The sequence below is a fragment of the Lissotriton helveticus genome, chromosome 6 (genome assembly GCF_964261635.1).
Source record: "Lissotriton helveticus chromosome 6, aLisHel1.1, whole genome shotgun sequence".
Taxonomy (NCBI): domain Eukaryota; kingdom Metazoa; phylum Chordata; class Amphibia; order Caudata; family Salamandridae; genus Lissotriton; species Lissotriton helveticus.
In genome coordinates this window covers 1,169,339,025-1,169,361,452 of record NC_136067.1, presented here as the reverse complement: position 1 = coordinate 1,169,361,452, position 22,428 = coordinate 1,169,339,025, and the positions used below count along the sequence as shown (strand labels likewise).

At 44.9% G+C, this 22,428-nt stretch overlaps 1 protein-coding gene across 2 annotated transcripts in view; it reads right to left on the bottom strand.

Annotated features, from left to right (window-relative positions):
* Positions 1 to 20,307, bottom strand: part of TBPL1 (TATA-box binding protein like 1) — a 218,050-nt gene extending 197,743 nt beyond the window's left edge. The window contains exons 1-3 of one of the 2 annotated variants that reach the window (XM_078648857.1): positions 20,173 to 20,307; positions 18,839 to 19,030; positions 1,520 to 1,601 (exon numbers count right to left, since the gene is read on the bottom strand). The gene's annotated coding sequence lies outside the window, so the exon portion shown is untranslated. Of the gene's footprint in view, positions 1 to 1,519; positions 1,602 to 18,838; positions 19,031 to 20,172 lie in introns of those variants that run through there. The other variant, XM_078648858.1, reaches the window with a different exon arrangement.
* Positions 20,308 to 22,428: the final 2,121 nt, after the last annotated feature.

Below are 22,428 nucleotides of genomic sequence, written 5' to 3'. Positions count from 1 at the left end.
TGTGGCTATATTCCGTTTTGTTTGCAGGATACTCTGTTCATTCCCGGACGGGGAGGGAAAGGTTAACTTTACTTCACACCTTTGAACACTTTTAACTTTGCCAGTCTCGCCGCTGTTGTCATGCAGATACAGCCATTAAGGAATGAAAGGGTCATTCATGCAGGGGAGTGTACTAAAATAAAGAAATGGGTAAATAGGATAAACAAGAGGATAGCTGTAACCGCCAGGGCTTCAGGACGGATCGAGTAATATCCTGGATGAACCTTGACTACTGCCTGGCAGCCTCAGCCCGGCCCACGGAACCTGACGGGGGGGGCTGAAGCCCTTTCAGCCCAATGGTTGTTGCGCGCCTGTATATATATATATATATATATATATATATATATATATACACACACACTTAACATATATATATATACACACACTTAACACTCGAACTTTAAAAATGGTTGGTGTCATCAGTGATGTCATTTGAGAGGTCATCAGTGATGTGACATCAGGTCATGAGTGATGTAATATGTGAGGTCATAAGCAGTACATTGTTGGGGTGAGGGCTATGGTTGGCTCAGCTAACTATAACTGTTGAATTTCTCTGGTTTTGTACGTGCGACTTGGCAGTTCGGGCTGGACTGTTCCCGTGAGGCACAGGGTCAAGACTGATTTGCATATGGCCATGTCTGAACTGGGGTGGCTTGGTGGCAAAATAACGATGGATTAAACCCAGATCTGTGACTGGGGGTGAATGTTTTGCCATTGTGCAACATTCCGTCCTTCATCTTGTGTGTTTTGCTGTTCACTCTATGTGGGAAGGGTATGCCCAGACGTGGGTCCCTTGCTCACTACGCCACTGGAATCAAGCTATCCTGGCTGAACACGGCTGATAGCCAGAAACCGGTCCTAGGATGCTGGATTCTGGCCTAGGGAAGACATGACTTGGCAGTTTGGGCTGGACTGTTCCCATGAGGCACAGGATCAAGACTGATTTGCATATGGCCATGTCTGAACTGGGGTGGCTTGGTGAGCAAAATAGCGATGGATTAAACCCAGATCTGTGACTGGGGGTGAATGTTTTGCCATTGTGCAACATTCCGTCCATCATCTTGTGTGTCGTGTGAAATGTCAGCCTAACTAGAACGTAATCTTTGTTTTTTTCTGTAAATTTCAACGTTTTTTAATTCTATTACCTAACTATAACGTCCCTGTAACCTTTGTTATTTTTCAGTGAATACACACACATGCACACAATACAAAATATTATACTGTTTTGCCTACATACACTCTTTTTGGCAGTCTAAACAGAGAGAAGCAAACCATGCCTTTATCACGAGGACCACTCACAAACCAATGGAGTAAGGCAGATGTGTGATGAGTGTGCACAAAGATTCCCCAGAAACTCCACTGGGATGTTTTGATTATCCCTGAAGGATTACCACTGGAAAAAATATCATTTTAAACAGAAGCGTCCTTAAAAAAAAGATTGATTTAAACCTGGGAGACAGCAACCCATAGCTAAACTTACCTTAATACAGAATTTGGATTCCTCACTGCATGATGGTGTGCTGTGTAAGGCAGATTTGTATATGGAGCCTGATGTTGCCAGCCTAGATAGAACACTTTCTGTTAGTTGGATGACACACATTTAATTAAGCATACTCTAGCTGTACTCTATTAAGTTAAACTTACAAATTTACTGTCAACAGGCTAAAATACAATCACTTTCAAAACTCTGTCACACGATCAACAGCATGCCCCACTGCAGCGGTTCCATAAACTTCCTTCGCCCGACAATAAAATCAGGAAAGCAAATTAATAAAAACACTAGTTTTACATGACCAGTGAAGAAAAAAAACTGAAAAGAGAGTCATGGTGGTTTAATTAGGTGGAGTTGAGATTACGTAACTCAATGATATTCGGTTCAACACTATCAGTAGATCTAAAGGCAGAGATTGCCCAGCAACAACATGAACTCAAATGTATGCCACACAAGCCTCGAAAAATCATAAAAATATTACTACACATTCAAGTCTTGTGACTTGAATAAATGTACGGTGTTCCAGCACCAACTGACATTGGTAACTTATAATTAGGGCTCCCGGTGTTCCGTTTAAACGGATTTTTACATATAAATACAGACGAAAAACAAGTTTTCCTTTGTCTGTATGTATAAGTAAAAACAGGAAAATACAAGTACATTCCGCGGCGCGGTCGTGCTCCAGCACAGTTGCAAAACATGATGGCATGGTGATTGCTCACAAATTAAGTATGGCCCCTGGTGTTATTAGCATTTACAACAAAGACTTCTAACAAAGACTTCTTAACAAGTGAATGGTCTTTTAAAGACCTGTGAAGTACTCGGGTGCGGCTGGCAGCTCAAAATCTGTATGTGTGTGTGTGCCCGGGAAGCTTAGCCCTGGCTACACACACGACGTAGGCGGGAGGTATTGTCAGTGCTTTAAATGGGCCAGCACTTCCAAATTGTTCCACCTTAAGTACCAGAACTTCTCCTTACGAGCAATGTTTGTGAACCCCTCTAGCACCAAGAAGCCCAATCCATGAACTCATTTTAAAAAATGCTGTTGGAAGTACTCAGCCCGTCCGAGCAGGCGCTTAGTAGCACCTCCTTGCCATTTGTAACTATGGGAGATTTTGACAACAGGCAGCACACGTGTGATGACGTTGACTCGGGAGAGGGGTGTTGAAACCCTGCTATTTTCTAGCTAATTGGTCTTGGTAACCTATAGGAATTGACCTTAATGTAAAGAAATTAACGCCTCTCTGCGTCTGTTACTGTGCCTACTAAAAGTGGAAGTGCTTTAGAAACGTTAGCCCCTGTAGTAGGCGCTAGAAGCGGCATCGGCGGTTGACGTGGGTGGCAGCAGATATCGACAATATTCAGATAAATCATTGGTCCAGTGCTTTAATGTAAAGCGCTTTTACCCGTTTAAGTAATTAAGGTTCTCTCCTAGGAGTACACATTTGAAACACCCCAGGCAACGTTTTTTCATAGTTCATGGTGCCAAGATTGTGGCTTCTCGGCGCTGCATGGGTTTTGCCAGCTGCGCAATGGGTTTGTGGTATGACGCCATTAAATGCCTCTGCACCCCGTTTGTTTCCAGCTGCACTCTTTACCATGAAGCACAATTTCATCGTATCTGCATTTTTCACTGTCTGTGACTGTTGTAGGTAATTAAACAGCAGCCATAGGCGCAGCACCTCCAGATATTAAATCTGGGCGAAATAAAGGGCAAGTACAATTCTGGGACATGTGAGGGCAGTAAGAGTGGGGTGGTGTATTCTGCAGTGATCCTGAAGCTGCCCCTCAGTTTGTATTATTTTCAGCATGGTTCAGCAAAGAATTTAAGTGCAATGCTTGAGTTTAAAAAGTTGCACGGTGAACCAGCTCAGTTGTGCTCCTCGGCAAATTCCCTAACCGTCCCTACTTGAAACTGAAGCGCTCAGAGGCAGCATAAAATACTATATTAAAGCTGCAAACTTGAACACAATGACTGGATTAGCTCAAAAGTGAAGATCGATTTCAAAAAAGTTTAACTTTTAGAATTGGGCCACATGAAATGGAGCACCCCACACTCGAGTCTAAAGGAGTGACAACATGGGATTATAGGATTTTCTCTAGAGTGCAGAGTCCAGTCCCACACAGGGCTTCCGGCTAAGGTCGAAGACTTGTGCCTTCTTCCCTCACTCACTCACACACACACAAACTCCTGATTGTGGTCGGCGCCAAATCCACACTTTGTCGGACCTGCCCATCTTAGCCCGATACTGGGGTTTTTCAAGGTCGCCTGCGCTTTAAGGAAAACGAAGTTGCTTCTTGAAACAGGGCTGCACGAGTGGGTCTATAAATTGGGACCCCCAAGGAAAAATTATCTAAACGTCACTGCATGGGGTGCATTGTAGCCCCTTAAATCCACTGGGGGGGGGGGGCGCTACTGGGGCAGAATACAATGTTAATAAGACCCCTAACTTTGACCTGGGTATGGGGGCACAGAGGCTAAACGAGGTGACGGAGAAATTATTAAAACCGAAACGACAATGCAAAAAGGTGAAAGGAAAATTGAACGAGGGTGCAAAGAAGGGAAAAGTGTGCCAAGGTAAGGCATGCATGAAATACAGGAAAAAGGAATCCGAAGGAAAGAGGACACAATTAGAAGGGGGCAAATGAAGGTACAACGGAAAGAATGGCTTCGAGGAAAAACTCAAATAAAATAAATAGAAGGGAAAGAGAAGGAAATGTACATGTATCTGTGCAGCTCCGTAGGAAGACTCGGGACTGCTCACTCGCGTAGTAGAACGTTCAAACTGGGGGAACTTTTTTTTTCCGTTTTGTTTAAGTTTTATGTAGCGCGAACTAGACCCGAAACATCGGTCATCAATCAGAGTGCTTCATATAAGCACCTTTTTCGTTACACAAGGACACATTCATTTTGTTAGGCACTAGGACAGCGTTTCCCAAACTGTGGTCCGCGGACCCCCAGGGGTCCGTGAGACATTCTCAGGGGGTCCTCAGGACCCGAGTGCCTGTCGTCGTAGTGAAAAATGAAACGCCCACGCGTCCTCACAGCATACAAGAGCTGTGAATGTTGGCGCAGGGGCGGCGAGACCACAACAATACAATCGAGAGGCGGGGCAGCGAGTGGGCATTCAGGGGGCGGGCCGCAGGGGGCACAGCGGCTGGGGAAACAAGTGGAACACAAGGCAAAAGGGGCACAAAAACAAGGAAAAAACAAGTGGCATAGAAGGGCACAAAAAAACGAGTGGAACAGAGGGCAGAAGGGCACAAAAAAAGGAGGGGAAAACGAGTGGAACAGAGGGCAGAAGGGCACAAAAACGAGTGGAAGAGGGCAGAAGGGCACAACAAGCATTGGAAATGCAATAGGTCTCGCATTAGGAAAGTTTGAGCTATTTTTATTGTAAATGACACTTTTTTTTATTTATGTGTTGGTTTTGAAAGTAGCAAAATTAATAGCTTTGTCAGTTACAATGTCAATATTTTTAACTTTTGCAAATGTGACACCTATAGCATTTGTAATGCAATGTGTGTTGTATTTACGTGACTTTGATGTATTGATATTACAAATAACAATGGCTTTTAATTTTGTAATTAATACTTAAATAAAAGTTATTGTAATTTATAATGGCAATAGCTTAAACGTTTGTAAATAACTTTTGTGAAGATTATGTTCAGTGTATTTTATTGTGACGAAAATCCAAGAACATTGCATTTGCACCTACACACACACACACACACACACACACAGAGCCACACACACACACACACACATATAGATGTGGTGGTGGTGGATCTGGGGGATATGGTGGTGGGGGATATGGTGGTGATGGTGGATGTGGTGGTGATGGGTGTGGATGTGGGTGTGGATGTGGGGGTGGTGGTGGATGTGGTGGTGATGGGTGTGGATGTGGGCGTGGATGTGGGGGTGGTGGTGGATGTGGGGGTGGATGTGGTGGTAGTGGATGTGGTGGTGATGTGGTGGATGTGGTGGATGTGGTGGTTGTGGATGTGGTGAAGGTGGTGGTGGAAGTGATTGTGGTGGTGGTGGATGAGGTGGTGGATGTGGTGGTGGATGTGGTGGTGGATGTGGTGGTGGTGGTGGATGTGGTGGTGGTGGATGCGGTGGTGGTGGATGCGGTGGATGTGGTGGTGGTGGTGGATGTGGTGGTGGTGGTGGATGTGGATGTGGTGGTGGATGCGATGGTGGTGGTGGATGCGATGGTGGTGGATGCGGTGGTGGATGCGGTGGTGGTGGATGCGGTGGTGGTGGATGCGGTGGTGGTGGATGCGGTGGTGGTGGATGCGGTGGTGGTGGATGCGGTGGTGGTGGATGCGGTGGTGGTGGATGCGGTGGTGGTGGATGCGGTGGTGGTGGATGCGGTGGTGGTGGATGTGGTGGTGGTGGATGTGGTGGTGGATGCGGTGGTGGATGCGGTGGTGGATGCGGTGGTGGTGGATGCGGTGGTGGTGGATGCGGTGGTGGTGGTTGCGGTGGTGGTGGATGCGGTGGTGGTGGATGCGGTGGTGGTGGATGCGGTGGTGGTGGATGCGGTGGTGGATGCGATGGTGGTGGAAGTGGTGGTGGTGGAAGTGGTGGTGGTGGTGGATGTGATGGTGGTGGTGGATGTGATGGTGGTGGTGGATGTGATGGTGGTTACAGCAGGAACCACAACATGCCAATCTGAGGACTGTTCAGCAACACCCATTCAGAATTTACTTATATTTGCACTAGAAAAATTAGTGTAAGTGCTATTGTGAGCAAATACACAGACCGTGATCAATAACCAACCAATTCTTGGCATAGAAAGCACTTCTCTGAGGTCTGTGGTTGCTGCTTTCTGACTCTGAGGTTGGCCTTTAATGTCTTATCCATTGACTTTTCCCGTAAATATGTCTAATTGAGGCCATCCTGAAAGTCCAACAAGAAATGATACCGCTTGTTTGGTAAGAATTGCTAATTAAGCTAGTATGTAAAACCCGAGGCCCCTTCTTTCTTTCAATACTTCCGCTCTGGTAAATGCAATCCCATGTAACATGTTGTAAACTGTGAACCCAAGGTTTCTATCTGATTCAGGAGATACGGGCAGATGATTAAACAAGCAAGACTTTACTTTGGAATGTGCTCGTATTTCATTGCTTTGGGTCAATACCAGATTTGAGCCTAGGTGAAATCAATAATTTTGAAAAAACATTTTCCTTAACTTAATAAAAGCTGTGTTAGCACGCACGAATTTCTCGCATTTCAGAAATGGACTTTATAAAACTTAACTTTGGGGGAGCGAACTAGGTATTATATTTGATGCCCACTGGACAATTAAAGATACATCACTATTCATTACACATTTCTGTACACTGTTGGTTGCTGGTCAGTAGTAATGCCCGGAGTTGTGTTTAAAGTAAAAAAAAAAAACTAGACACGGCCTTCCGGCCGTGAAAGTGAAAGTACGGCCGGCCGTGTCTCGGGGAAAATACAGATTAACACCCAAACACAAGAATAAGCAATTTAAAAGTGAACAGTCAATATTTGCCAAGAGCTTTCCATTTCACTGCAAGAAGCGTGGCTGGAATTTGCACTTTCGCTAAAGCGCTTTAGGCATGCTGAAGGGCGAGGGAGGGAGGAGAAATGCGAGAAACGTGTGAAGCAGGGGGCGGGGTAGCGGATACCTTTGAAGTGAAGCTAAGCTGCACTTCAAAGGCTTGTTGGCACAGCGCACGCTGGGGAATGCCTCTGGGAGGGAGGCTGGTGTCTGTGCACGCGCTTTTTATTGCAATGCGCATGCGCATTGAGCGAGCTTTACACGGGCACTGTATGAAATCGTCCGATCTCGGTATGCTCTGTTTAAGCCCCTTTATCTCTCGCTCGGCTCAATGCGCATGCGCATTGATAGGTCACGAGACCTAAAAATGAATGGAACAGGGGGCAGAAAGGCACAAAAAACTAGGGAAAACGAGTGGAACAGAGGGCAGAAAGTCACAAAAATCGAGTGGAACAGGGTAAAAAAGGCACAAAAAACGAGTAGAATAGAGGGCAGAAAGGCACAAAAAACGAGTGGAACAGGGGGCAGAAGGGCACAAAAAGAGTGGAACAGGGGGCAGAAGGGCACAAAAAACGAGTGGAATAGAAGGCAGAAAGGCACAAAAAACTAGGGCCTGTAGAACCACTAGGGCCATCAGGAACCACCCAAGGTAGGGACACTGGAGACCCACGAGGGACGCGTGCAGTGTCTAAACACAGCCGCGAATCACCATTGACTTCTATGGAGAAAGTTGTGGTTAGAATTTTGAAGATTAAGAACACTTAGGAGTGGACTAGGAACAAACCCCTTTAGTACTGGACAGTTCGAGAGTCAAGACCTACAGGAGCACCGAAGTACTCGTGTTGCCTCACCCAGGGAAGCAGGGTGCATAGGTGTCTTTTTGTGTCGGGTTTCGCCGTTGTTGCCTAAGGAGAGCTGCAAAGAAGTGCTGCAGGCGACCAGATGAAAAGTGTCCGGGTGGATCGAAGATCTGAAGAACCTGAAAGAAGGGGACAGAGTCTGGGTCACTTGCCAGTGACCAGGGAGGCAGCAACAAGAAGATGCCCACCGATGTCGGGTGATTTCAGGTGCAGGAGGTGAAGCTTGACTCTTCAGCCACGAGGACCAGGAGGCGTCGACGACAACCAGGAGTTGGATTCGAGCTGACCCACATCGGATGTCGAGTGCTGCGGTGTCATCTTCTGGATTGAACCCAACAAGCCTTGGCAACAGCAACCCACGCAGAAAGCAAAGATTGGCTTCGGGGCAGACCAGCCAGGTCTGAGGGACTCACCCTTTGGAGGGGAGTCAGGACACATCTAGAGCAACCAGAGAGGTCAAAGAAACAAAAGAGTTACCTTCGTGGGGACCCGCCAGTTGACGGACCAGGGATCGCGAAGGGGCCTCGAGCAGAAATGCTAGAAGCGGGTCCACGGAACACTCGTGGAGTGTAGGCCCACAATCTTCGGTGCAAATGGTGCTCAGGGCTTGGACTACAAGTAGCCCATTGCACAACTTCTGGAAAGCTCGGTAAGTAGGTGCACTTGCAAATATGCAAGTGTCCATGAGTTCCGGTCCCACGTCTCTCGTGACGGCTGCGGGTCTCAGCTTTGCTGTGATCTCATGTCGGCCTCAGAGATGTAGGGAAGTCCGTGTCCTGTGTCGCAAAACCTTCGGGTTCCAGTGGGAGCCTTGGAAATGCAGACCGGCAAGATGCTTCTTTGGTGCCTGTTTGAATAGGGGAGTCACTCCTTGACCCCAAGGGAGATCCTTCCATCTTCTAGTCGACTAGAACTCTAAGGTCTCACCTATGGAAGGACCTGGAGAAGGGGTGGTTACACCTTTTCCCCATTGTCCAGTTTCGCGCCAGAGTTGGGGATGAGTGCCCCAGCAACTAGTTTGAACTGGGGTATGCACAGGGACACCTTGTGTGCCCCAGGCACTATCTGAAAAGCATTCACTGAATGCACCCACCCTGCCCCAATACACTAAAGCCTGTCTGGGGAGGTGGTTACACCTCCCTGGGCAGGAAGCCTTTTGTCCAGGCCTCCCCTGCCGGAGTTTCATCCAGCAGCAGGAGGTCAGACTCGTGTCTGTGGCAGCAACATCCATTTTGTGATGCTGGGGCTCTTTTAAACTATTACCGGTCAGGTAAGTGTGTACATGTCTTCTCCCTCCAGAAGGGTGAAATTCTACCCCCACCGCCAGGACTGCTGGGGGGTGGGGGGGTTGGGGGTAAATTTACCAATTCTAATCAAAATCAGCTGGCTGAGCTGTATAGCATGATGTGCTAATATATTTTCAATAAGGGTCAAAGAGCTGAGATTTCAGATGCCGGAAATAAGTACAAAACCACCTAAGAAAAGGCCAAAAGAGTGGGAGGAGAAACAGTGGTTACTTATGGTAGAAACCCTAGAGAAGGGAGACCACAAGTCCTTCTGGAAATTAATTTACGTTAACTCCTCTCTAGTGCTAACCACCTGGAGTTAACTATAAAACCTGATATATGGGTCTCACACTTTAGTGGCCTGTATAAAGGCAAATTGAACCAAAAGAATTCAATAAGTATCCCCTAGTGACCAAGAGTACCTCAATGGGAAACGCAATCCATGAGGAGTATAGTAGATCGTTGCATCAGAACTCAATCTTACCATTACTATTGTCTAAATCCATCTAGCAGTAAAGCTAATGAAAAAAGAAAAGGCGCCTGGGATGGACGTGTACCAGGTGATCGCTTCTCGTCCCAACTAGACATCTGGGCACCATACCTGAACGATGTAGGTAAAAGCATCTTAAAAGGTAACTCCATTCCTCCTACATGGCATGGATGAATTATCATACCCTTCACAACAAGCATTGGCATTGCCAATAGGTCTCGCCTTTGGTACCTTATTCGTGTTTAGCCACGCAGCACAATATCGTGGGTGCTGCACCGCCAGGGATTGAATAGCTATACAATTACTACACCCTGGGTCATGCAATGTGATTGGGTAATGCATGCTTGCATCTGCTGCACGCTTCTTCCTGGTTTGCTTAGCTTTCTTATAGGATAATAATGCAGTACAGAGAGCATCGACAGGGGCATGTGTGCTGAAAGCATTAGAATGGCATAAAATAAGCATTGGCATTATCAACAGATCCGGCACTGTCTGCTTGCCTTTTAACATTGTCAATGCTTGTTTTGTTTTCTGCAAAGCTTTGTTAGGGAGCTACTGGGCACATGTCAATATAAAACAAATCATTGGTTTGGAAGCTTTAGTTTCAAGAAGTGCACACGGCTATTATAATCCCTGGAAGTAAGAAGTATTATGTGCAGAATACAGACAGTGAGGTTAGCCGAAGGCTAAAGTGGGCTGACACACTGCCATACGCTGAAGGGGAGGAAGAAAATGTGAATGACGCAACCGTTCAACAAAGGATTACTAAAAACCAAAATATATTTGTTAACGCAAGACCTAGAAGGAATGGAAGAGACTGCACCAAAAGGGAGAGGGATAAGTCAGAGAGATAATGAAACAAGCATTGGCATAGCCAATAGGTCTCGCCTTTTGGACCTAATAAGTATTTAGTTATCCAGCACAATATCATTGGTACAACAGCATCAACTGTTGCATGGCTAAACACTTATAAGGTCCCAAAGGCGAGACATATCGGCTATGCCAATGCTTGTTATGTATCTGGCTCATCCAGGGCTCCCTCTGACATGATATTGATGCGCAATGATGGTGGTTAACAAAATGCACAGGTTAATACAGCTTTGTAGAGAGATCAGGAGAGATATGTTGAAGTTGGTGGCTATGAAGGAGAGCTCATTTAAAGAGTCAGTACGGCTCTCCTCTGCAGTTTACAGAGGTCTTTATCGAAAATATATCAGCATATCATGCTATACAGCTCAGCCAGCTGATTTGATTAGAATTGGTAAATTTACCCCAAATTGCTAATTATTGTATGATGGCATTGTGGTTAATGCCCTGCACTCCGACTTTGCTCACAATTTATAATGCTATAGATTGCCCCAGCCACCTGCTTTTAAAACAAGCTACCTTCCCTCGCCCACTATGTTTCAAATTATCATTGAGGAATTGATGAAGGGCACTCTCCTAGGATGCTAGCCGTCATAACTCATTTTAGCCAACAGCCAAGATTACCTTTTAAACAGCATTTTCTGCCACACTCTGATGCATTGCAGCATACCAATAACAAGTATTACTATTTTGCAACTCAACAATACTTTGTGTAGACCTTGAAAGGATAAAAGGCAGTCAGTCAGCGCCTTCAGAATTTAGACTCACGAAGCCAAGGTCACACAAAGATTTCTGCAGCAGGTGCAACAATTGACTGAGCTATCTAACGATTAAGAATTTGACATTACCTGGACTATCCTAAAAGCCATAAACGTCACCATGTACAAATCAGCAGGGTTTTAGTGTTCTTTTTCAACAACTGCGCATATTTTTTTAAACTGATTTTCTAAATATAATTTACAGATAGTAAAAAAAAGTAGCTTCAAGAGAAACTCTGGCAATTGTGTTCATTCGAATGATTATCAGAGGCGTAGAAAAAGTTAGTTATTTGAGAAGTCTGAATCAAACATCTTTGCTAAAATAAACCACATCATTCTATTCACTCATTTGTGATTTGGACATGATCTGTAAAATCTTACACTGCTCAAATAATAAGTATGCATCGTTATATTTCTGATACGGGTCATCAATATTTGTAACAGCTGCTTATCAGCACAGTTTTATAAAGGAATCATAATAATGAAAACAACTCATAACATTTGACAGGACTTGTTTACATTTTAAAATCCAGCGCAAACGTTATAAAGCAAGCACAAAATGTCTAACAATTTGGCAAATCTACACTAGTAACATGTTTAACTGACGTCTTTCTAAAAGCTTTCAGGAGAAACATTTTGGGAGAAGTGTAGCAGGAATTGAAGGTCTTTTTCTTATTATTTTAGACTCGTCAGACCACAAAGCAACATACGTGATGTTTGCTTAAAAATCATTACGTTTAAAGTGAGATCGTGGGGTTCCTCTCCAAGTGCCTCTGCCCATTTTACCTCACCACACACAGAGCGCCACTGCCCGGCTGCCGCGCTAGGAAAGTCCGAGGCTTCGGTAGACCGGGCGCGCCGGCAGCAAGCAGCTGACAGGATTTCCCCCTACCGTTGGCGATCAGCTCGGCTGAGAGCTGCTTGACCCGCTCGGGAATCTTATCCCACTGGCACTCGCAGTGACATCGCTCGATCTCCAGCCAGGAGCCCACCTTCTTGGTGGCCATGGTGGAGCGGGGAGACCCCGGGAGCAGTGGGAGGAGGTCGGCAAAACAACGAAGGCAGCGTTGGGAGGAGGAGGGAGTTAGCGGCTGCGGGAGGGGATTCCCCCCAAAAAAAACAGCGCCACTGGTAACTATGGTCACTTTCCTGAGGTATTTCCCTACCAGTGCTCGTGCAAATAAGTAGTTTGTATTTCAATAGTTGTATTTATGTGCATTCGGTTATTTCGCAAACTGCATTAAACAAGCTTGCTGCCCTCGCGCTGGCAGCAGGGGGAGGGAGACAGGAGGGGGCCTGGCCTACTTCCCTTACGGGAACGAGATCTGACACCATATGTTTGCAAGTTAATTACAAACATATGGTGTCAGCGCTCGAGCCTGCAAAGGAATAGCTACACGTGCACGCGTTGCCATTGAAGGCTATGGAACGCGTGCACTGTTGTGGCTTAAAAAGGGGACCGATGGCATTAGGTCTCCTCCAATGCAATGCATGCGCGCTGCGTAGGCCGAGACCTAAAAAGGCCGACTTGGTCAGGAGACAAAAAGGTGGGTGAGCGGTGTGTGGGTAGAAAGGAGATGAGAACAATGGGGACTAGAGGGTGAAACGGGAGGAAAGGAGTGATAGAGGAGAACAAGTGGTGTCAGTGGAGTGCTGCATACAATGCTGTCTATAACAGACTTCTAAATAGGTGTCTGTAGTGAGACCACACACGTTTGCACACTTTCTTGTTGCAGGGACTGGTTTAAGCAGAAAATATCTTGCAGGATACTAGCTAGAGCAGGAAGTGTGTTGCAGGAGACATTTCCTCCTGAAGCCAATCAGCTTGCTCGTACCTAGAGTGACTTTGAACACGAGGTACACCTTCACGTTTATTTTTCACTTGAGATACCCTAAAGTGCATTTCGTAAAATGTACTCTTAGTCTTGACACAATTTTCCCAATGTCTTAGTGACAGTTTCAGTAAAAAAAATACATTAGTTTGCTCATCCCTACTCAGCAGGTGCAGGGAGACTGATTTCTCTACATGGAAAAAATTAGAAAAAGAAACATGCTTCCTCTAACCCCGACTGAGCAGAATATCTGTCTACAAAACGATTACGGGAGCATGATTAGGGGAGTAGCAAAATACATCCAGAAATATAAAATTTTCATCGCTTACTCTGGGTGCTCTGTGGGATTTTGTGACGCTCAGAAGGTCATAAGTTATAGCCATAAGTCTATAATGCATAGATGTATGCACTTTTCTGTAAATAATGCCTATTTTGTGACAAAAATGATTGACTACAGAAAATATTTTGCACTACCACATATTAATCCAAATGTATGTATGTCATTGCTTATAAACACATTTCATTTTGTGCTCATGGGCGAAATGTGAAGTTTTTAGGACAACTCCACATAACAAATAAATTACTTCTGGGAAAGAGTGCAGTGTATGCCCTTGGAAATAAATAATAGGGCAAAAAATATATGGGAATGCACTTAATGTTTTTAGTCTAGTATTAAACAACACTATATAGCTAGAGGCATCAAGTGTCTTTTGCTTGCTCGGGCTGTCGACACACCCTCTTTAGGAATCAGATTACTCATAGGAGAACTTGCTTTCAGTTATTCCAAGGCACCCTTCAGGGTTTTAACAATAACATTTATACAGAATGATGTTTGCGTTGGGGTATAATTATTGGCCTGCCACACAGTCACAAAGCTCCCTGCAATGCTTTATTCAAGTTTGTTTTCATCTTACTTACAAGCTATTTTGATTGGAGTAGGGTGGAGAAGAGCAGCGTATAGATTACCCTGCACGCCAAGATCAACCAAAATGGAGGATGTTTCTGAGCAGAGTTTACAAAGAGCAATACTCAAGGGTGTGACCAGTATGCATGCATCATGTCGTCATGGAGAATGCTGTATTGTACACAAACACCCGGACAAAGTTTTGCATAGCTCCCCCACTTATTTTTATGAGATAATCAAAGCTTGACTGGGTACTAGTAAATGTTCACGACTCTCTCTTTCATTGTTTCCCTAATCCCACCAATTACTTTTTCAGTTGTACCATTATTTGTTATCTTCTGACCGAAGTGCTGTTCAAAGCTACACATTCTTGTATGAGGTCAAAGGCAATGAGCCAGGCTCATTATGGCACCTTCTCTTATGTAAAGCGCTTTGACACTCCTGAGCCATGATGTGCTACATCACTAATTAAAAAATAAAAATAACAAATAGCACGAGGGCAACACATGCACACTTCCGGAAAAAGCTTGATAACTTTATATTACTCTTATAGAGCATCAGACATTTGAGCAAGTCATGTGAACCGGACACAGAAGTTTCATATTGTGTAATGCTTTGCGTTTAAAATACAAGAAAGCCAAGCTCCACTGGAGGACAGAGGGGGGGGGGGTGTCTCATTTCACGAATTGCAGATGTCTTGCTAGCAGCGTGGGACTGTGACCAACTACAAATATGGTGTTAGTGAGCGAGAATTACAGCGGGGTGGGTGCCCTGCAACTGGTTTGGCTCCTACTAATCCATAAACATGAACACTTTCTCCAGCACTGTGAAGAAGCCATGGGAAGACATCTAGAGCTATAGTAAATTCTTGAGTAAATACAATTCCTGCACTTAACGGCTCAATGTGAGATAGGTGCTGCCTTTTCGGAGAACCTCTTGGAACAGAAAGTAACCGAAGGCTCAGACAGGCAGCAGAAGCAGCTGCTTGGGCCACAGTCAAATTGACCCAGTTCAGCCTCATAGGTTATTGATCCAGGAATTGATTTAGTCTCTAACTAACAGGTCTACCCGTCATATTTGGAAGGTTTCAGTGTCTACAGAAACCAATGAAAGTGTTGCTTTGCAGAGGGAGCCCTGTATGCACGGGACAAAGGCAGGGCGTGTAATTATGGCAGCCATTTCTTACCCGTTCATTTTGTTGCTCACTCACCTCTACTTTCTACCATTGCTCTTTGTATCCTACTTCGTGACCCCCACTGCAGTAATGGGCATGGCCCAATAAGATGACGATTCAACTAGCGCAGAGTCAAATACCACAGTAGTCAGTAACCACCCTACATCTCCTTAAAAATTGCTCCAACTTTGTTTTGATGCCCTGAAGGATTTGCAATATGGTATTCCTCCTAACTTACTAAGGATACTGAAAGTCTTACATACAAGCACCTATGCTAAGGCAGGTGGAATAATACAAGGGACCAGGACCGGTCAGACAAGATTGAGATCAACCAAGGGTTAAGACAAGAGTGTGTCGTCCCCCAACTCTATTTAGCCTCCACATTAATGGAGCAGTATGTAGACAGATGGACTGCAAACATAACGCCCCTAAATTAGCAGGTGTACCTAAGCTATTTTGCTAATTTCACGCACTCCCATGGGGCTGCAAGCTGAATTAAACTGGTCTTCTGTGAGGAAAGAGGTCTTGAACGAAACTCCTCAAAGTCTAAAGTCATGACTATTAACCCCCACAGAACATATAGAGGACAAGTGTATATAGGCGGGGTCAGCCTTGAAAAAGTCCCAAACTTTGATTATCTAGGAGTTAGGTTAAGTGATAACCAGACGTGGGGTCCCCAATTAGAGAAAAGCAAAGCCATCCTCCAATTGCAACCTCTGCCATAGGGAGAAAATATAGGGCTGCCTCAGGAGGCACTCGGTCTCTGGTCATTTCCATGTATAGATCAATAGCTGTAGCATCGGCAACTTATGGATCTGAGATCTGGGGCCATGCCCAAGCAAAGGTGTTGACAAGAGTTGATCATTTTATAAGGCACCTTTTTAAACTTCTTTCAAGTTTCCTTATCACCCCACTAAGATTCGACCTATCCCTCAAACCTATACACCTAGGGGCTTAACTTAAACTCTACTATTCTGGGTTGGACTTTGGTCTACTAGGGAACTAGCAACGTACAGGGACTATGTGAAAGTGCTAGTGTCCCTCAATAGGGACTTAAGTACACCCTGGCTGAAGGCGATAAAAGTCATATCTCATGGAATAGGCATGGTTAAGTTATTGAACACCCCGGAGTTGATCACCAAAAGTAATGCCCTGGAGGTGAAAACTTGGTTCTGGGAGGAAATCATACTGCAAACCTGGAAAGTATACGAAGAAAATACCATAACTGGTCAGTTATTTTTCCTAAATGTACTCCCAGCTTAGAACCCTACATGGACCGTGTGTATTCATGGCATTCTAAATGTTTACATGTCCAATTCAGGTGCGGCATACTCCACCGGATAACTCACACTATGAAATGGAACAGGACACTCCCAGTTCTGCCCAAATTGCCCTGCCATCACGAAAACAGTAGAGCACTGTATGTACTTCTGCCCACAATATAGAATCCGGGTAAGAAATGGCTGATAGCGACACTGCAGGGAAGCACTATGGCTCCTTAAGAGCGACACTAGGGAATTACTTGCATTGGCAGTATTACGTTATTTGCTCTGTGCTTGTAACAGAGAAAGAGGGCTATGGACAACTCGCTTTCCAGGATTGCCAGCCCGTAGTAAAAGGCACAGAAGGCTTACGTGCGGTCCTATCACCCTATATGTAGTATTCCACTAACTTCGACATTGGGGATATTGCTATTTACATGGCCTGTTCATTAATTTGTTTTAACTAAATATGAATTTATACTACCATGAAGAATACCTGTACCATAGGACAATCGTTTTGGTATTGGGTCTAGTAGCATGGTTTTATCTAACATTCATTAATCTTATCCAATATTGATTTGAACCTACTGTAAGTGGGATGCTTGCATGATGTTTTTATTGAAATTGAATTATATATTTCTGTGACTAACTTTTTAAGGGTTATTGTACCCTATAGGTGGGCTAGGATTTTCTTGAGCATGGAGCAAAAGTTTAGTCTATTTAATCAAACAATATATTGTTTCAAGCAATGGGCCAGGTACTTAAGTGAAGGGGGCTCTGCGCACCAACGAGTATTTGGTATGTATTATGCAGTGGTTGTGCTGAAGTGGTACTGCTAGGCAAAGGGGTGACCTGTACAACCCCTTAACAATGTAATGCGCCAAGCACATACATATAAATTTGTGAGGAGAAAAACCTGAGCACACACAAACTTGATACAAATTATAATAAATTGCTTTGATCCTTATTCTACAACAGCAACGAGGGACAGTTGGTACGTACAGCAATAATATTTATTGCGCCAGCCGACACGTGTTTCATTGGAGTGGAATGCACTCCAAATCTTCAGGGCTATCTCCAAATGGAAAGAATGAGTGGTCCCCCACGACTGGTGATAATTCCAACCCAGTCCGGGTTCAACGTATCTTCTAATGAGGCGCACCGATCAAGTGTTGAATAACTTTCGTAGTCAATTGTTAGAGAATCACAATGAATTCTAAGCGCCAGGAACAGCAAGGGCAGTACAGAACAGTAATAATAAGCAATGTTTCAAAAACTGTTATCGAATCCGTCGTGAATTACACAGTAATAGCTGTTTTTGAGTATTCCACGAAAAAGCCACAATGGGCGAAAGTAACCGGAACTGCCCTCTACTGTAGTTCCATCTTGCTCGCACGAGTAAATGCCGCTTGTCCCGGGTCTGAATAACACCTATTATTCAGACCCGGGACAAGCGGCATTTACTCGTGCGAGCAAGATGGAACTACAGTAGAGGGCAGTACTGCCCTTGCTGTTCCTGGCGCTTAAAATTCATTGTGATTCTCTAACAATTGACTACGAAAGTTATTCAACACTTGATCGGTGCGCCTCATTAGAAGATACGTTGTACCCGGACTGGGTTGGAATTATCACCAGTCGTGGGGGACCACTCATTCTTTCCATTTGTAGATAGCCCTGAAGATTTGGAGTGCATTCCACTCCAAAGAAACACGTGTCGGCTGGCGCAATAAATATTATTGCTGTACTTACCAACTGTCCCTCGTTGCTGTTGTAGAATAAGGATCAAAGCAATTTATTATAATTTGTATCAAGTTTGTGTGTGCTCAGGTTTTTCTCCTCACTAATCAAACAATATAGTTTTTATTACAGCAGAATTGCTGAACAGGCATATTTGGTGTGATCTTATATGCGGTAATGAAGAAAAATGTGGCTTTGTAGAATATAATTTTTGGTGGGATTACACATTTTCAGACCAGAATACAGGTCAAGTACATTACCGTTCGGTCGCGTAGATTATTCATGTCACTAGACGTTCAGATCTCGTTACATTTTCATGATTTTGAGGCCTGCTCAAAGGAGGAAGGGAGAGAAGCAGTTAAACTGACTGTTACCCTACATCGGCTGACAAATGCAGAGCGGAGCCCCAATCACCTCTCCGCCTACTCCTCCTACTATAAAGAGCTGAATTGTGCCACTTCAAATGGTAAGAGGAGGTGCATCAGCACACACAATGTTTTTCTAACTCAAAATGTTAACGGGCCAGTCCAGAACATGCTCAGCTTGCCTTACACACACACACACACACATGTCCAAGCTCTAGCTCGCTTGGTATGTACCTACCTGCTGTATCTACAGCAGTTGGGATGGCGGCTTCAGTCTGAGGGGATGAGGAGCTCCAGTTTAGATTCGTTGGCAGTAGACAAAGATACAATGTTTGCAGTTACTTGTTTGTACTCTAGGAGTCATTGGGTGGGCACGATGACTGCAGCGCCGGTGAACAGATGCTCTACTACGTTAGCCTAGAGCTGCCACCTGTCGGAAAACAAGACAAATGAGTTACAGCGGAAAAAATAAGTATGTATCTGCATGGTGTTCAATTCAGAGGCGTTTTCTCTCCTGGCTTGGCTACATTAGTTTGAAGCACCTTAATCGAGTGGTTGGATCAGCCAGTCGGGATTCGTTTTTTTTCTCATACAGCTATAAACAAAAGATTTGAGTAAACTTCATGTTCAACCTCAGGAGGTGTAAATTAGTGACTTCATCGCAGCACTCCGCTTTTGTGATGAAAGTTACAGAAAGTGTACTGGAACTCCGAAGTGCAAGTTCGACTTTAACTTTCTATTTAAAACAACAATGCATTCATGCCAACTTGAAGAATAATCTCACAGTGTGCCGAGGGGCGGGGACTCGTGCCAAGAAGTACCTACGAGGCAATTTTGAACCCCACCTCGCCCCCAAGCCACTACTCCAAAAGAACGCTAGCCAAGGCTGGTGCCGATGTCCTGGGGTGTTTTTATACCCTTTAATGGACAGCGGCAGTTCAAAGCCTCGTTTTGCCTGCCACCTTGTGATATTTTCTCCTCGCCAGGAGAAGGGAGTCCATATCGTGTGTCGCATGGTGGCACCGTGTAAGTTGGCAGGTATGTGAATCTAACGAATAATAGGAGGTTGGCCCTTCTTTACTTTAAACATGGTCATGACGTTACATTTTTCAGCGATATGATACCGCACGACAAGGCAAGAAAGACTTAGCATAAAACAAGGCAACCATTGGAAAGAACAGATGGACCAATGATGATACTTAGTGTAACCTTGCTTTCAAATGAATGAGAGAACCACACATTGCAGGAGTAGTAACAGCGTCTGTTAGTCTGCACACATCGCCAGGTAGGCAAAACATAAACAAAACTAGCTTTCTCCGAGAGCAGCACAGATCGCGTCCATGGTGCAAACGTAGTGACCATATTAAATTAAATATAACGACACTGTACGTGCAGTGCATAATATCCACTGCTTGTATCACAGTGAAGAACTTTTGAGGTCAATTACACAGAATCGCGTAACGTGAGAAACCACAGGGACAAGGAAACGCACATTCGTGTCTTATAAGGGACAATTTCTTCCGGACCTAATTTCCAACTTCAGCATTATAGTTAAAAACGAGAGACACATACCAAACAAGGTGATCATCTGTCCGTTACCTACACGGACTGTCCGCATATTCAGCCAAATATCCGTTGTTGATCTGTTAACGGATGTCAGCCATAATGTCAGTACTTCCGGGTCGCCTAACTACCAATCCCACGGCTGAACGTATTGTGGAAGTCTTCTAGTTGCGGAGCGTAATGTATAACGTGACATGGGATTCGAGCATAGGTGGTGCATACCAAGCCAATCCTAGCGCGCAGAACAGAATTTGGAAGTGCTGATTGGCTGTGGTTTTTACATGCCTTTGTCCGATCTTCTGTAGCATCCTTCCGAAAATTAAATCACGTAGACTCGTTAATTTGAAATTAAATTATCTTCTTTATTTTCAGCCCAAACCCCCAAGCAATCGGGAATCAAGCCAGAATGAATCTTCCATTCGACTAACTATGGTATGCACACTTATTCAGTGAGCACTTTCGGGGGAGCAAATGTGGTCTTAAGGCTAGACGGCCGATTTTGGTGTTGGAAACTAAGGTTCGAGCCTCGGGGTCGCTTCCATGGCTTGTGATTCTGGACAAATCACTTAATCTCCTCGTGCCTACCAAAAAATAAAAATACAATGTGACTTTGTCTAACATAACCAGTGCTCGTGATAAAGCGCTCCAATGCATTCCGATCGAGTTTGTGCTATATGCAACTGCAAAAAATACAAAGCATTGGCATAGCCGATTAGTCTCGCCTTTGGGACCTTATGAGTGTTTAGTTTTCCAGCACAATATCCTTGGTGCAACAACATCAACTGTTGCAAGGCTTAACACTTATAAGGTCCCAAAGGCAAGACCTATTGGCTATGCCAATGCTTGTTTTATGCGTACAATAAGCAATGAAGGCAGGCATTATAAGATTCAGCAAGCACAATTTCACATTAAAGAGGAGGCAAGGATTTCTGTGCTGAGGGCGACTCTTGGAAATGTTTGAGAATAAAAAAAATGAAACTACTTATCCCTACTACCCACTTTGAGTGTGTTCTCTTCCAACTCCAACCCGGCAACTAAATTTACCCCTGCCCTTGACTGGAGTAAATAGCAGTTTCCAGGGTAGTAATGAATCATGGAGAAGTCCGTGAATATCTAAGAGATCACTCATTTGTGGATGTTCTAAAACTTTCCTGGGTGTTCCCATCCTAGAATATCCACAGCCATCTGCCATCTTCACCAGATGTGAAATCTTAGTAAACACGCTCCCAGGTATTTAAGTGATCATGACTAGGGGAGGGACTAAATACATTTGTTAAATCAATAGTGTAAGCACAGTTGCCTGTTTCCCACTCAGTCTTATAAATAAAGGATTGTAATGAGGGAGAGAAAACTGCTGTCAGAAGCTGGTTCACTACAAGGGGGCTACAAAGCACCGGACTGCCAGGTGCTTCGCGGGAGGACCTACCTGAAGTCCAGTGACTGTGTCCAGCCGTGAGGGCAACGGCTTAGCGGGCGGAGAATTCTCTTTGCTGTCGGGGGACAGCGGGACCACTTTCGCGCCGTGAGGGAAACGGCCGCGAGAAAATACAAGCCCCAGGTGCCCCGGGACCCGCGGCGCACTCCACACGCCACCAACAGCGACCGGAGGGGCTACAAAGCACCGGACTGCCTCCCGCCCCGCGGGATGCGCGCGGACGGCGCCGGGCGAAGCCCGGGCAAAGGGCGGGCCCTCTGTGGCCCTCTGAGGCCAGAGGAGGACGGGACGGGCCACGGACTGTGGTCCAAATTTACGGACCTAGAACACTCAAGTGAGACTTTGAATTGCTTTTTTTATATGGTACTCTATTTTTATTTAGTCCTACAGGGATATTGTGCATTACATTGAGGTAATACAGCCTTTGCACTAGCTGCTAACATGCCTACAAAAACTATGGATTCATCAACAGCTGGCCTACGCACCATGGATAACTTTCTGGTAAAAAAAGTTACGCTAATAAATAAGGAACGTAGGGCTTCATTGGGTAGTAAAAGTTTGCCACCTGTCATGGATATCGTGCCTAACGAAACTGCTGAAGTACTAGAAGGTACCCTAGAACATGCTCCGCTTAGTATAGAGGGACCTAGCACAGTGATACAGGCACAGGTACACTCTGAGAAGCCTGTGGACCTGCTTAACACTTCGGAAGAAGATTCAGTTGTGGAAGAGGCATTAGAGGCCCCTTCTTCACAAAGACCAGTGAGGAAGTGCAGAAAGAATCAGGGGAGGCGTGGGGGGAAATTAGTAAAAACTAAATCTCATATAAA